This window comes from Calypte anna, chromosome W, assembly GCF_003957555.1.
Source record: "Calypte anna isolate BGI_N300 chromosome W, bCalAnn1_v1.p, whole genome shotgun sequence".
In the NCBI taxonomy this organism is placed as follows: Eukaryota; Metazoa; Chordata; class Aves; order Apodiformes; family Trochilidae; genus Calypte; species Calypte anna.
Genome location: NC_044276.1, coordinates 17097604 through 17112527, shown reverse-complemented (window position 1 = coordinate 17112527; position 14924 = coordinate 17097604). Strand labels below are relative to the sequence as shown.

Below are 14924 nucleotides of genomic sequence, written 5' to 3'. Positions count from 1 at the left end.
GCTGTAGAAAATCCGTGGAGGCTTAAGGACAACACGTAGTCACCAATATTTCTGAGGGGACTTTTCAGGAGTCCCTTCAGGGCAGGGCTTTTCTGCTCCAGTCTGGGCTCTCCTCATGCTCTGCTTCCACTTGTCTCTGGCTTAGCCTGGTGGGATTGTGTGGGAAAACAGTCTGCGGAGGCTTAAGGATTCCATGTGCACATCAATATGATTGTATGAAAATCGTTTATTAGCAACTTGCACTCACTTTATATAGAGAAGCCTTGTTTACACCATCTTATCATGCAGGTGGCTTTGTATTCCAATTACACATTCCATTCTCACGGAAAGATTCTTCTCACATAATTATTTTCCTCTTCTGTTGCCAATTAAGTTATCTCTTTCCCAGTAGCTCATTCTTAGAAAGCCTCTAACTAGGCCTCAATAAGTATTAACCCAATGTAGCCTAAGTTGAAGTAAGTCAGGATTGCTCACAACCTGTATATTTCTGAACTGTTTCCCCAACAGGATTGAAACTCAGCTGTGCAGTGGAGAGCAGGGTCTGGGACTCCTCAAGCATCACCTGGAGGGGGACTGGGAACCTCCACCCACCACCCCCCAGCAGCTCAGCTCAGCCTCCCCTTTCCATTGTCCGCAGGGGCTGTGTGCCTTGTTCTTAGGCCCCTGCTCCCCTCGAGTGGCTGCAGGGCAAAGCTGGGCACCCAGGGGCTCGGCTGGGCTCTGTGAGCAGGGATAGAAAGGGAGATGGGGCCAAGGAATCAGCTCCTGGCTGGGGCAGCTCCAGGCAGCAGATGTGTCCATGGCAAGGAGGTGTCCATCTTCCATCCTTCCTCTGGAGCTCTGGGCAATGCTCTCTGTGATGCTGGGGAGGAGCTGACCCTCCCTTGATCAGACCAGCTCCCCCTTCTCTGCATGCAGCCACAGGCAATTCTCTTGCCTTGCTGTTCTCCCTGAGTACAGCAGAAATGGTGAGGGTTTGAGACATCCAAGAACATCCCCCAGGAGAGATCATGGGAACTGAAATAAAACCCAAACCTTTCTGAAACTGCCTTCTGCCACCCTGGTTCCTCAGCGCTGAGAATGCAGATGCTGATGACCCCTTTGCTTTGATAAGTCAAAGTTGAACACTGGTGTTGCCCTTGATCCCCTGATCACGTGGGCTCAAAGATGCAGAGCAGATATGACTCTGTAGCAGCCATCATACAGAGTTTCTGCTCCTCACTACACTGTCAGCCAGCAGCAGTTAGAGATCCAACCATAGAGGTGAAGATCTGCTGGAAAATTTTTTTTGTCTGTGCTAGTAAAAGAAGTTATGGATATTGTCTTTGATTTTCCAGAAAAGTTTCCTGGAATTAAGTGATGTATTTAAGAAAATCTTCCTTGGGTTCTCCCTGTTTTTTTTTCCTATCAGAGAGCTGCATCCACAGAGAGAGATGTCCAAGAGCAGCTCCATCAGCCAGTTCCTCCTCCTGGCATTTGCAGACAGGCGGGAGCTGCAGCTCTTGCACTTCTGGCTCTTCCTGGGCATCTACCTGGCTGCCCTCCTGGGCAACGGCCTTATCATCACCACCATCGCCTGTGACCACCACCTCCACACCCCCATGTACTTCTTCCTCCTCAACCTCTCCCTCCTTGACCTGGGATCCATCTCTGAGGCAGTACAATCTCGAACTGTTAGTACCGAACAATTGTTGATGGAACAATTCGACCATAAGCCCTGGGCTAAGCGCAAGGACAGCTCTGCGTAAAGCATATCTTGTAGCCGCAGGAGACAAAACGCTGGGGCTTCTTCAAGGTTAAAAAGTAAACAAGACAGTTAGATTAGGGAGCTTGGCAACGATTGCAACATCCATGAAAAATCCCGAATGTACTAGAAATTCATTAACTATTCATTAACTATTCATTAGCTCATTAACTATTGTTTAAGATTTGTAGCCAATCAAGTTTACACTTGTGTAACAAAATGTAGGTACTACCAATCAGCAATAGGTATACGTGGCATTAGCTTTTAGATTAATGTATAAATATTGCCTTCTGTTTCAATAAAGTTAGACATTTGTTTGCATCAAACAAGTCTCCGTCTCGCATCTGTTTGCATCAAACACCCACTGCGACACATCACCACTCTGCCCAAAGCCATGGCCAATTCCCTCTGAGACAAAAGGGGCATCTCCTACAAGGGATGTGCTGCACAGCTCTTGTTCATTTTATTCTTCATTTCATCAGAGTTTTATCTCCTGACTATCATGTCCTACGAACACTACGTGGCCATCTGCAAACCCCTGCACTACGGGACCCTCCTGGGCAGCAGAGCTTGTGCCCACATGGCAGCAGCTGCCTGGTGCACTGGGTTTCTCAGTGCTCTGCTGCACTAGGCCAATACATTTTCCCTGCCCCTCTGCCAGGGCAATGCCCTGGACCAGTTCTTCTGTGAAATCCCCCAGATCCTCAAGCTCTCCTGCTCACACTCCTACCTCAGGGAACTTGGGCTTCTTGTAGTCAGTGCCTCTTTATTATTTGTCTGTTTTGTTTTCATAGTGGTGTCCTATGTGGAGATCTTCAGGGCTGTGCTGAGGATCCCCTCTGAACAGGGATGGCACAAAACCTTTTCCACCTGCCTTCCTCACCTTGCCGTGGTCTCCCTATTCATCAGCACAGCCATCTTTGCCTACCTGAAGCCCTCCTCCATTTCCTCCCCATCCCTGGACCTTGTGGTGGCAGTTCTGTACTCGGTGGTTCCTCCAGCAGTGAACCCCCTCATCTACAGCATGAGGAACCAGGAGCTCAAGAATGCCCTGAAGAAACTGATGTCTGGTAATTTTTCAAAAGGATTAAAATGATTGATTTAATCTGCAATTCTCTCTTCACATAGCTCATTACAAACCCAACTAGTCTTCAGGGTTTTTTTATTTGGTATAGTTGTCGATGCGGGATATTTATTTTAGATTTTTCCTTTCCCTTTCAAATTATTGCCCAAAAAGCAATGTGCCCTTTCTCAGTATGTGTCTGTATTTTTATTTTTTTTTTACCTTGAGAGGTGTGTCAGTGAAGAACTGTGTCCTCTCTGTGTGTATTTAAGCAGAATAAAGAACCTTCCAGTGATTGTTTGCCTGAGGCCCTTCCTTTGAGACCCTCTCTGGAGCTGCAGGACAGTGCCTGTGTGCAGAACTAGAGGGGAAAGTGTCCTGGCACAAGGGCACTGCCTTGGAGCACCAGCGCTTGATCTTTTCCAAGCTGTCCACTTTCCACCTCCACAGTCTCCTTCTGACCCCTTGGGTAAGGCCTGAGTGCTCTGGCAGCTTGGTCACAGCCCTGCGGTGTGACAGTCCTGTGCCCGCAGGCAGGGACAGGGCACGGGCACTGCTGTGACAGAGCTGGCCTCCAGAACAGCCCTTCCATCATCACAGGGGATCTCCTCAGCTCAGCTCTTCTTCCACACTTGCTCTCAAGAAGCTGCCCAAGGAATCGACTCTTCAGAGATTGTTGCTGTGCTTCTTTCTCTGTGGGCTCCCTGTGATGCCATCATGGCCCCAGGGGGGAGGTTTGGGGACTTTGGTCTGGTTCCTTTGTCACTTCTTTGGTGTCCTGAGCCCTCAGGGATGGTGAATGTTCTGCAATAAAGACAGTCCATTGTAGAAAATCTGCAGAGGCTTAAGGACTACACGTAGTCACCAATATGGTTAAAGTGAAGTCATCTATTAACAATTCACACTCGCTTTATATAGAGCCCTTGTTTATATAACGATATCTTGCAGGTGGCTATATCTTGGCCACAAGTCCTGTTCTCACAGAACTTCTGCTGGCTACATCATTATCCTGTTATTCTTCTTTTCTGCTGCCAGCTCCCTTATCTTTTTCCCGTAGCTCATCTTTCAGTAACCTTGAAACTGGGCCTCAAGGCCCTTAGCTTACTCTAGCTAAAGCTAAATAGTCAGGATTGCTCACATGTCTGTTTTCTTCCAGACAGTTTCCCAACAGCCCATGGCACTGGAATCAGGCAGGGCACCTCTGAGCACCCTCCATGGGCACCCAAGAGCTTACGTGGGACGTGGTCAGTGGCGGTGAGCACCATCAGCTGGGTCTGCCTCCCAGCTTGACCAGCACAGACCATGAAAAGAGTCAGGTGTACAAGGAAAAGTGTGTCTAGCAAATCTAGGGAGGTTTTCCTACCCCTCTACTCATACCTGGTGAGATCACAGCTGGAATATTGGATGCAGTTGTTCAAGAGAGACAGGGATCTATTGGAGAGAGTCCCAGGGAGAGCTCAGATTATTAAAGGACTTGAACATCTCTCATATGAAGAATGACTGAGAGAGTTGGAGCTGTTTAACTTTGTAAAAAGAAGGCTGAGGAGGGAATCTTTTGAATGTCTATAAATATCAGAGGGGTGGGTGTCAAAAGAAAGGGGCCAAACTCTTTTCAGTGGAATAACTGGTTTAAGCTAAAACATAGAAAATTCCACCTCAACATGAGGAGAAACTTCTTGACTGTGAGGCTTCAAAGCCACCTTTACAAAGTCTTTCCTCCCTGCAATCATGGCTTCCAGTGACCTTCTCTAACAAGTCTCTGGGGACGCTTTGTCAGTAATGGGATACAATGGGACTAATAAATACTTCAACATAATTTGAGGGGGTTTTTTTGGCTTTAACTTCTTAAGAAGGTTTTTTTTTCAATCTCCTGACAGTACCTGAGGATCATGGACTCAATCCCTTTAGCACCATGAAGCCAATTACATTACTGGGCAGCCATGTGTCACCCTGTGGTGTTTTTAGTGTTCAAGAGTCACACAGATAATTAGAGAGGTTCCATTGTGCAAGAAGATTAAAAAGACCATCAAATAAAATTCTTTGAAAAGTTCTTTTTTACTGGTTTTCAGTTCTGAAATTTATATTCAATTGGTATTGCTGCAGAGTGACTCTGCAAGAGGCCTGGACAGTGAGGAAAAACCTTTGAGATCCATCACTCCATGGAGAACATTGCTCCTCACCTCCCCAAACACAACATTGCTCTCATTGGCTCCCTGGGAAGGCTCTGTGATAGCTTGTCTCCACCCCTTTGTCACCATCACCTTCTTGCTTCCACCACTTCTACCCTCCATCCAGCAGATGCTGCTCATTCAGCTCAGTCCTGTCCCCACACTGCCACTTCATCCCCACCCACCCACCCCCCATGGCACCAGCATCATTGGGGTCTCTGCGGGTGCCCTGAGCGATGGCAGAGATTGTCCTGTCACACAATGAGGGGATGGGGGCACCCGCAGCGAGCTCGTTCCTGCCCTGCCTGCAGGACACCTTCCCTTAGGGGCAGGAGGAGCAATGCATGACAGTTGTCCCTTTCCAAAAGCCCGCAGCAGCGTCTCTTTCCTATGACAGCTGCTTTCTGCACTGCCATCAATAACGCCCTGCAGGCTGCACTTTACATTTCCCCCTAAGAAAGGGAATGATCATTCTTGGCATCACCCAGCACGGACAGAATTTCCTCCCTTTGGAAGAAAACACAAAAAGGGGGGACACCCACTCCCACTGCCTCACAGGTGCCAGCCGTGCCCTCTGTGCCTCCCACCGGCTCTGACCCCACAGCGCTGGGTTTTCCTTGGGCGCTCTGCAAGTGAAGAGGGGAAACGGGGAGGTGGGGGCAAGGGAATCCAAATGAAAAGAGTCTCCAGGTGAGGCCAATAAAAGGTCAGGCTGTCCCACTAGGCAGTGCTCTCAGGCCACACGGGGGTATGGAAGTGGCAGCACAGTGCACACATGGAGGTTCTGAACTAGTGCCAGCTGCCAGCCAGAGGTGACAAGGTGGTGCTACGAGGTGGTGGTGGCAAAATGTCCCTTTCCTTTCTGGGAGTTTTGTATCTTTTCCTCCCCTCAGACTTCTCCCCTGCAGTTTCCCTCTTTGAAAGCAGAGAATAGTAAAGCAATAAAGTTTCCATATTATTCCATTTTAATCATATAATTATTAGAACTATTATTAGAATTATTGAAAATATATATATTTAACTGTATCTTACTTCAATAATTAAAATACTTTTAGCTCAATTCAAATATATTATAATATTTTCCTCCATCCCACTGTTGGGTGGTGTGTGAGTGAACAGCTGCGTGGTTCTCAGTGCCTTGCTGGTGTTCAACCACAACAGTCTTTATTTGGGCCCAACGTGGGGCACAAAGGGCTGAGATAACAACAGATCTCATCAGAGCGTGTTAAAACAAATTAGTTATAATTATTCCCTCTATGGGTTTAAGAGTCTCTTTCGACAATGTTGGTTGGTTTGATATCAGAGATGTTCTTCTACCTGTGGGATGTCACAACTTCCATCTCTCCTTGATGTCCTGGCTGTTTTCTCCGGAGCCTGCTCAAGGGCATCATTGGGCTGTGCTTTGTGGCATTGATGGTGACACTGACCTGGGACCTGCAGCCAGCATGAACATCTCCTTCCAACTTCATGTGCCACCTCCTGCAGACTGTTAATATTTACAGTTCTCTCCATTTCTCTTATGAAAAACCAGTGCAGGAGACATCTCCGTTCTTTGAATGTCATCGCCTGGACATTATTTATAATTACACTTTTCCCTGTTTCTCTTTTATGGAGGGGACATAATTCTTGATCTTTTCATTCTCCCTATTGCTAATTACAATAGTTGATTTTTCAAAAATTTCTTCTATCTTTGGGATGTCAAAACGTGTACAGTCCTATTAGGAGGAACCAACATGGCTCTAGAGGACCCATCAAGGATGAAGAGGCAGATGAAGTATAACTGCAATAGCTGAGACCTTGTTCTCACTTCACCTTCCCACACGTCTGCTGGAAATACAGCACAGCAGAGAGGGAACAGTCATGGAGGTTCCTGGAGTGTGTGGAAGAGACCTTCCTGAAACATCCTGACACCACCAACCAGAGAAGACACTGCAATGAACCTGCTGTTTCTAAACAGAGGACTTGTAATTGATGTGATGGTTGGAGGCCATTGTGGGCAGAGTGATGATGAAGTAATAGAGATCTCCTTCCCTAGAATCACAGAATCACCAAGGTTGGAAAGAGCTATAAGATCATCGAGTCCAGCTGTCCACCCTACAACCCCTACCCACTAAACCACCCACTGTAGCTCTTCCTCTACCTGTCTTTTGAACACCTCTAGGGATGGTGCCCCCACCACCTCCCTGGGCAGCCTGTTCCAATGTTGAACCACTCTTTCTGTGACAAAGTTTTTCCTATTATCTAACCTGAACCTCCCCTGGTTGAGCTTTAACCCATTTATTCCTGTCCTGTCACTGCTAATAAGAGAGAAGAGCCCAGCGTCTGTCTACCTAGCACCTCCTTTGAGGTAGTTGTAGAGAGCAATGAGGTCTCCCCTCAGCCTTCTCTCCTCTAAGCTGATCAACCCCAGTTCCCTCAGCCTCTCCTCATAAGTCTTGTTCTCCAGACCCCTAATCAGCTTGGTTGCCCTTCTCTGCACCCCCTCCAGCACCTCCATGTCCTTCCTATCCTTTGGTGCCAAAAACTTCACACAGTCCTCGAGGTAGAGTCTCACCAAGGTTTAGGACAAGGGTAAGATCACCTCCCTGGCCCTGCTGGTGACACTTTTCCTGAATCAGGCCAGGATGGTGGTGGTCTTCTTGGCTACCTGGGCACACTGCTGGCTCATGTTCAGCTGTCTGTCAATCAGCACTCTCAGGTCCCTCTCTGCTGGGCAGCTCTCCAGCCACTCCTCCCCAAGCCTGTAGTGCTGCTGGGGGTTGGTGTGGCCCAAGTGCAGGACCTGACATTTGGCCTAAGTGAAACTTATGCATTTGGCCTTGGCCCACCCATCAAGCCTATACAAATCCCTCTGCAGAGTCTCCCTACTCTCAGGCAGATCAACACTTCCACCCAGCTTAGCGTCACCTGCAGATTTACTAAGGGTGCACTCTATCCCCTCATCTAGGTCCTTGATAAAGATGTTCAACAGGAGCAGCCCCAGCACTGAGCCCTGAGGGACACCACTCATGACCCCCCACCATCTGGATTTAACTCCATTGACCACAACTCTTTTGGCATGGCCATCCAACCAGGATGATCTGCTCCATCAACCTCCCTGGGACTGAGGTCAAACTGACAGGTCTGTAGCTTCCCCGATCATCCTTCTGTCCCTTCTTATATATGGGGATTGCATCATCAGATTTCCAGTCTTCTGATGTCTCTCCAGTGATCCAGGACTGCTGATCAGTGATGGAAAGGGGCTTGGCAAGCACTGCCACCAGCTCTTTCAGCACTCTTGGGTGCATCCCGTCCAGTCACACAGATTTATGCACATCCTCATGGTGCAGCAGGACACTGACCATCTCCTGCTGGATTATGGGGAGATCTCTCTGTTCCTGGTCCCTGTCCCCTAGCCTAGGGAGTTGAATTTCCTGAATATAACTGTCCCTGCTACTAAAGACTGAGGCAAAGAAGTTATTAAGACCTTCAGTCATTTCCTCATCTTTTGGTATCATGTTCCCTCCTACATCTATCAGGTGATGGGGGGGTCATCTGCCTCTTTGTCCTGGTTGGGGGGTGTGTAACAGACTCCAAATACAAGATCTCCCTTACTTGACTTCCCCTTCTTCCTTACCAATAAACACTCAACTTTGTCATCCCTGGAATCAAGCTCTATGAAATCAAAACATTCCCTAACATACAGAGCCACACCCCCACCTCTCCTTCCATGCCTATTCCTTCTGAAGAGCTTATATGCATTCATTGCAGTGTTCCAGCTGTGACAGTCATCCCTCCACGTTTCTGTGATGACAACTACATCACAGCTGTCCTGCTGTGCAATGGCTTCCAGCTCGTCCTCTTTGTTGCCCATGCTGTGTGCATTGGTGTAGATGCACCTCAGCTGGGCCTCCTTTTGTCTGGAAGAAGCCCTAATCACCTCCTGATTATACTCCAATATTTCCACAGCCCCCAACCTCACACCAACTCTTGTGTTCCCCCAGCAATATGCACTGCCATTCTCCTCCTTCACCAAGACACTGGACTGTGAGCCCTTGCTTGAACACTGTTCTCCCACAAGTGCTGGTATGTCACATTCAGGCTCCTCTCCAGTGACCCCACATTCACCCCTGGTCCCCTACATACCTAGGTTAAAGCTCTGCTAATTACCCCTGCTATCTCCTGTCCTAAAACCCTTTTACCTCCGTGGGATAAGGTCTTCCCATCCCCTGTTAGGAAGCCTGGTCTCCTGTAAATCCAGCCTTGGTCAAAAAACTGATCCCTGGAGAAGTAAGCAGGAGGGTCAGCAGAACTGTCACCTTGGAGGAGCGACAGGCAAATATTGGCCTCTTTCTGGTTGAGAGAATCCCTTGGGAGGCAGTCCTGAAGGGCAAAGGATTTCAGGAAGTCTGGACAGTGCTCAAGAAGAAACTCTTAAAGGTGAAGGATCAGATGGCCCCATGTGCTGTAAGATGAGCTCATGGGGAAAGATGCCCAGCCTGGCTGAATAGAGATCTGGTTAAAACTCATCAAAAAAAAGGTGAGTTTTTAGCCTTTGGAAAAAGGAGCAGGGCACTCTGGAAGACTACAAAGATGTCAGGAGGCTACAGAGGGAAAAAATTACAATGGCCAAACACAGTGTGAAATTAATCTGTCTGCTGCCATTGAAGAACATAATCAATGTTTCTCTGAACACATTAGCAACAAAAAGAAGGGTGAAGGAGAATCTTCATCCTTTTTTGTATGCCAGGAGGACAGTGACCAAGGGTTAGGAGAAGGCTGGGCTACTCAATGCCTTCTTGGTTGTAGCCTTCAGCAGTAGGACCAGTTGTTCCTGGGTACCCAGTCCCCTGAGCTGGCAGACAGAGACAGGGAGCAGAATGGAGCCCCCATGATCCTAGGGGAGATGGTCAGTGACCTCCTGCACCACCCAGAGACACACAAGTCTATGGGGCCAGATGAGACCCACACAAAGGTACTGAGGGAGCTGGCAGAAGTGCTCACCAAGCCTCTTGTCATCATTTATCAGCAGTCCTGGCTGACTGGGGAGGTGTTAGTAGACTGGAGATTGACAGCTGTCATCCCCACCTACAAGAAGGGCCAAAAAAAGGATCCAGGGAGACACAGTCCTGTCCGCTTTACCAGTGCCAGGGAAGGGGATGGAGCAGATAGTGTGAGTGCCATTACACAGCATGTGCAGGACAGCCAGGAGATGGGGGAAAGACAGCATGGGTTTATGAAAGGCAGGGACTGCTTGACCAACCTGATCTCCTTCTATGACAAGGTGACCATTGATTGAATGAGGGAAAGGCGGAGGATGTTGATGACCTTGACTTTAGTAAAGATTTCAGCAGCATTGCCCACAAAATCCTTCTGGAGAAACTGGCTACATCTGGCCTAGAGCAATGGCCTCTTCAGTGGGTCAAACCCTGGCTGATGTCTGGGCCCAAAGAGTTGTGGTGACTGGAGATCAGTCCAGCTGGTAGCTGCTCACCAGTGGTGTTCCCCAGGGTGCTGGGACTGCTCTGCTTCAATCTCTTTATCAATGATCTGGACAAGGGAGTGAGCGACCCTCAGGCACTTTGCAGATGACACCTGGGCTACATCAGAAATAGTGTGGGCAGCAGGAGCAGGGAGGTGATTGTTCCCTTGTACTCATCGCTGGTGAGGCTGCACCTCGAATCTGGGGTCAGTCCTGGGCCCCTCAAAAGAAGAAGGACATTGAGGGGCTGGAGCTGGGGACCCACACATGTCTGGGACTACCCCTGGCACCTCCAGTGTCACCCGTGGCTTGCATGGGAAGAGGAGGGAAAGGAGATTCCCCCTGGCACTACCTGGGTGTCCAGTGTGAAAGTGGGAGAAGCAGAGGTTGTGTCTCTAGAGGGGAACTGTCTGTGCTGGAAAGGAGGGAGGGGACATCAGTGATGACAAGGGGATCAGGGCCTCGTAGTCCATGTGCAGGAGGCTGGGAGGTGCTGTGCCATAGTCCTGCCCTTGGCATTGCCCATCTCCACATCCCAGTGGTGCCAGGAGAGCCCTGAGGGCTGAGGGAGGGACAGGATCTCCCTTGCAAGGGTCTGGAGCTCAGGGCTGGCACGTTTGGGGAATGGGCTCAGGGCTCAGGGCCCTTTGCAGTCCTGACACACAGCCAGGCTTCCTCAGCACCAGAGCCACCTGCACCTTCCTTTTCCCCACCTGCCATCACTGCCTCCTGGTTCCTGCTCCCCCCACGCCCTGGGGGGGACGCTTTCTCAGGGCTGTCCCTCAGGGGGACCCAGGAACATGGCAAGAAACTTTGGACTTGGACTCTGCCTTGGACTTTCTTGTTGAGAAAGAAGCTTCTGCAGCTTCCTCTCCTTGCCTCTTGAGCAATTGTCATGGGCTCAGCATCAACCCCCAGAGGGCTCCTGACAGCTGTGAGCTGGGCTCCTGGGGTGGAGGGAGCTGCTGGCAAGTGGGCAGTGCTGCAGAGACAGCTCTGGGCAGGAGCAGCTCCTCTGCAGAGTGCAGCAGGGCTGAGGGCACTGCCAGGGTAGAGAGAGGCAGAGAGAGCTTCAAGGGGGGGAAGATGGAGGGGATGAGCTCAGTGGAGGAGAACCTTCCCAGCTGCTGACATGGTGAGTGTCTGGTGCAGGGCAGTGAAGCTGGTGCAGTTCCTGGAGGCATCTCCTAAAGCTGCAGAGCCACAGCTGATGGGAACTGTAAGGGGGGAAAGGGCTGGAGGTGTAAGGGGAATTGTGAAGAGGAGTGAGGGTGTGTGTGCAGGCATGGGTGCCCAGGGCTGTCCTTCAGAGCAGGGTCCTGCAGCCCAGGGGCTGTGTGCTGGGGCAGGGACTCTGCTGCCTGCCTGCCTGCCTGCCTGCCAGGGGCAGCTCTCAGCCTGCCCAGGGAGCTCCCTGGTGCTGGCAGAAGCTGTGGCTGGCAGGAGACAGGGAGCACAGGGCAGGGTCCTGGTGCTCTTGAGAGAGGGATGAATTCTGGTTTTGAGAGGGTTCTGTTGGACAACACGGCTTTTGGATACAGGTCATACCAGAATTTTTGTGAGAGGATTTTTGTAATCACAGTTAGGGCATACATTCCTTTTGGGAAGCTTTGCTTTCATCAGTCCAAACTTTTCTCTGTCTTGGCAGGGTGGGACAGAACCTCATCTGGGGAGATGAGATCAGGGGCTGTGAGTCCCTACAACATCACCCCGCTGTGTGCTAGGAACCCAGTCCAGTGCTTTCAGTTTCCTTTACCCTACAGATACATCCAGCATCACCTTCCCAGGTTTATTCAGGTCTGTGTGACAGCGCAGCCCTCAGCCAGCCCGTGGGGTCTCGGGTGTTGGGCACCTCCTCCTCCATCTGCTCACACAAGAGGTGAAGTGCATCTGTGCTGCGCTGTGCCCACCTCCCCCTGCCCAGGGGCTGGAGGTGCCTGCCAGGCACTATCAACATCTGGGAGGGGTTGTGCAGGGCTGGGTGAGGGAAAGGCTTTCCTGAGAACCCCTCTGCCTCTCTCCATGCCCCCCTCAGCTGCTCTTGCTTTTGATGTCAGGCTGGGAGTGGGAGTTTCAGCTGCAGGCACAGCTCTTGTGGCTCCTCCCATGCAGATGGTTTCAGGCAAGGAGGTGTCCAGCTGTGCTCTGCCCTGGGAAGCTCTGGGCAGTGCAGTCTGAGTGCGACTGGGCAGGGAGCTGACCTCCCTTCATCAGATGCCTTCATTCCATCCATGGGCTGTCTCCTTGGGGTGTCTATCCAAGCTGTGAGCTGCCTTCCAGGGGGCAGAATGACCCTCGTGTGTCCTGGGCTGGAAATGGGGTGCTGTGTCCTTGAGACACTGAGTGCTCTTAGCTGGGTCCCTCTGCTCTCAGCAGGGAGAGACAGAGACACAGCCCAGCTGCCCCTTCTCTGCATGCATCTGCAGGCAATTCTCTTTGCTCACTCTGTTCTTCCTGAGTGCTGCAGAAATGCTGAGGGTTTCTGAAACCCAAGAACACTCCTCAGAGGAGATGGGGGGAGCTCTAAAAAAAAAACCAAAACAAAACACAAAAAGAAACCTCTTAAACTTTCTTCTGTTGTGAGGGTTCCTTTACACAGGGAGGACAGAAGCTTCAGTGCCTTTGCCATCACCAACAATCTCATATGAAAAATGTCTGTAGAAAATCCGCAGAGGCTTAAGGACAACACATAGTCACCAATATGGTTAAAGTGAAGTTGTCTATTAACAATTCACACTCGCTTTATATAGAGCCCTTGTTTATATAACGATATCTTGCAGGTGGCTATATCTTGGCCACAAATCCTGTTCTCACAGAACTTCTGCTGGCTAAATCATTATCCTGTTATTCTTCTTTTTTGCTGCCAGCTCCCCTATCTTTTTCCCATAGCTCATCTCTCAGTAACCTTGCAGCTGGGCCTCAAGGCCCTTAGCTCACTCTGGCTAAAGCTAAATAGTCAGGATTGCTCACATGTCTGTTTTCTTCCAAACATGAAGCCCCTTTTGCACAGCTGAGACAACTCCTTGGCAGCCAGTGAACAGAGTCCCTGCTCCTTCTGACACAAACTGCAACAACCAGGATTGCAGCCATGGGCTTCAAGGAAGAACTACTAGAAAACTGCATGTGTGAAGGATGCAGGCGGTGTATGGGAAATGGGTCTCGTTTTTTGGAGAATTGTGTCCTGAATTATTGTATTTCCTCCTCAAAGAGCTCTCCATGACTTTTAAAAGCAGCAGATGCCCAACAGCAGCTCCATCAGCCAGTTCCTCCTCCTGGCATTTGCAGACAGGCGGGAGCTGCAGCTCTTGCACTTCTGGCTCTTCCTGGGCATCTACCTGGCTGCCCTCCTGGGCAACGGCCTCATCATCACCACCATCGCCTGTGACCACCACCTCCACGCCCCCATGTACTTCTTCCTCCTCAACCTCTCCCTCCTTGACCTGGGATCCATCTCCACCACTCTGCCCAAAGCCATGGCCAATTCCCTCTGGGACAACAGGGATATCTTGTACATAGGATGTGCTGCATAGCTGTTTTTCTTTGTCTTCCTTCTTTCAGCAGAGTTTTATCTCCTGACTATCATGTCCTACGACCGCTACGTGGCCATCTGCAAACCCCTGCACTACGGGACCCTCCTGGGCAGCAGAGCTTGTGTCCGCATGGCAGCAGCTGCCTGGGGCACTGGGTTTCTCACTGCTCTTCTGCACACAGCCAATACATTTTCCCTGCCCCTCTGCCATGGCAATGCCTTGGACCAGTTCTTCTGTGAAATCCCCCAGATGCTCAAGCTCTTCTGCTCACACTCCTACCTCAGGGAACTTGGGCTTCTTGTGGTCAGCGCCTCTTTATCATCTGGGTGTTTTGTCTTAATAGTGGTGTCCTCTGTGGAGATCTTCAGGGCTGTGCTGAGGATCCTCTCTAAGCAGGGAAGGCACAATGCCTTTTCCACGTGCCTCCCTCACCTGACCGTGGTCTCCCTGTTCCTCAGCACTGGCATCTTTGCCTACCTTTAGACCCCCTCCATCTCCTCCCCATCCTTAGACCTGGTGGTGTCATTTCTGTACTGGATGGTTCCTCCAGCAGTGAACTGTATGGGGATGGTCTGAAAGGCGGGGGCGTGCGGCGCTGCTGTATGCACAACCCCGTGTTTTGACTGTTCAGAATTACAAGGACACCCTGTCCTGGACGTTAGATTAGGAGAAGGCACAAAGTGAAAAACAAATGGCTTCTACCCCTGCACCAGTAGGATTTGCTTTTGCTTTGTGTGAACAGCACTGGGTGACCTGTAGCAGGAAGTTTTGGAGTGCGATGGAGGGGGGCGTGACCACTGTAACAGTATATAAGCGTTTTTCGTACGTAATAAAAGCCCTTTTTTTTCTGGAAGCATCGACTATACCTCTGTGAGGACTCATCTTTGACTTCCGCGCCGAACCCCTAAGGTTGCCACCTCTCGCATCAGTGAACCCCCTCATCTACAGCTTGAGGAAC

At 50.1% G+C, this 14924-nt stretch overlaps 2 pseudogenes; both read left to right on the top strand.

Moving 5' to 3' along the window:
* Nucleotides 1–1433: 1433 nt before the first annotated feature.
* LOC115600112 lies at nt 1434–2840 on the top strand (annotated as a pseudogene).
* Nucleotides 2841–13672: 10832 nt separating this feature from the next.
* LOC115600111 lies at nt 13673–14542 on the top strand (annotated as a pseudogene).
* Nucleotides 14543–14924: the final 382 nt, after the last annotated feature.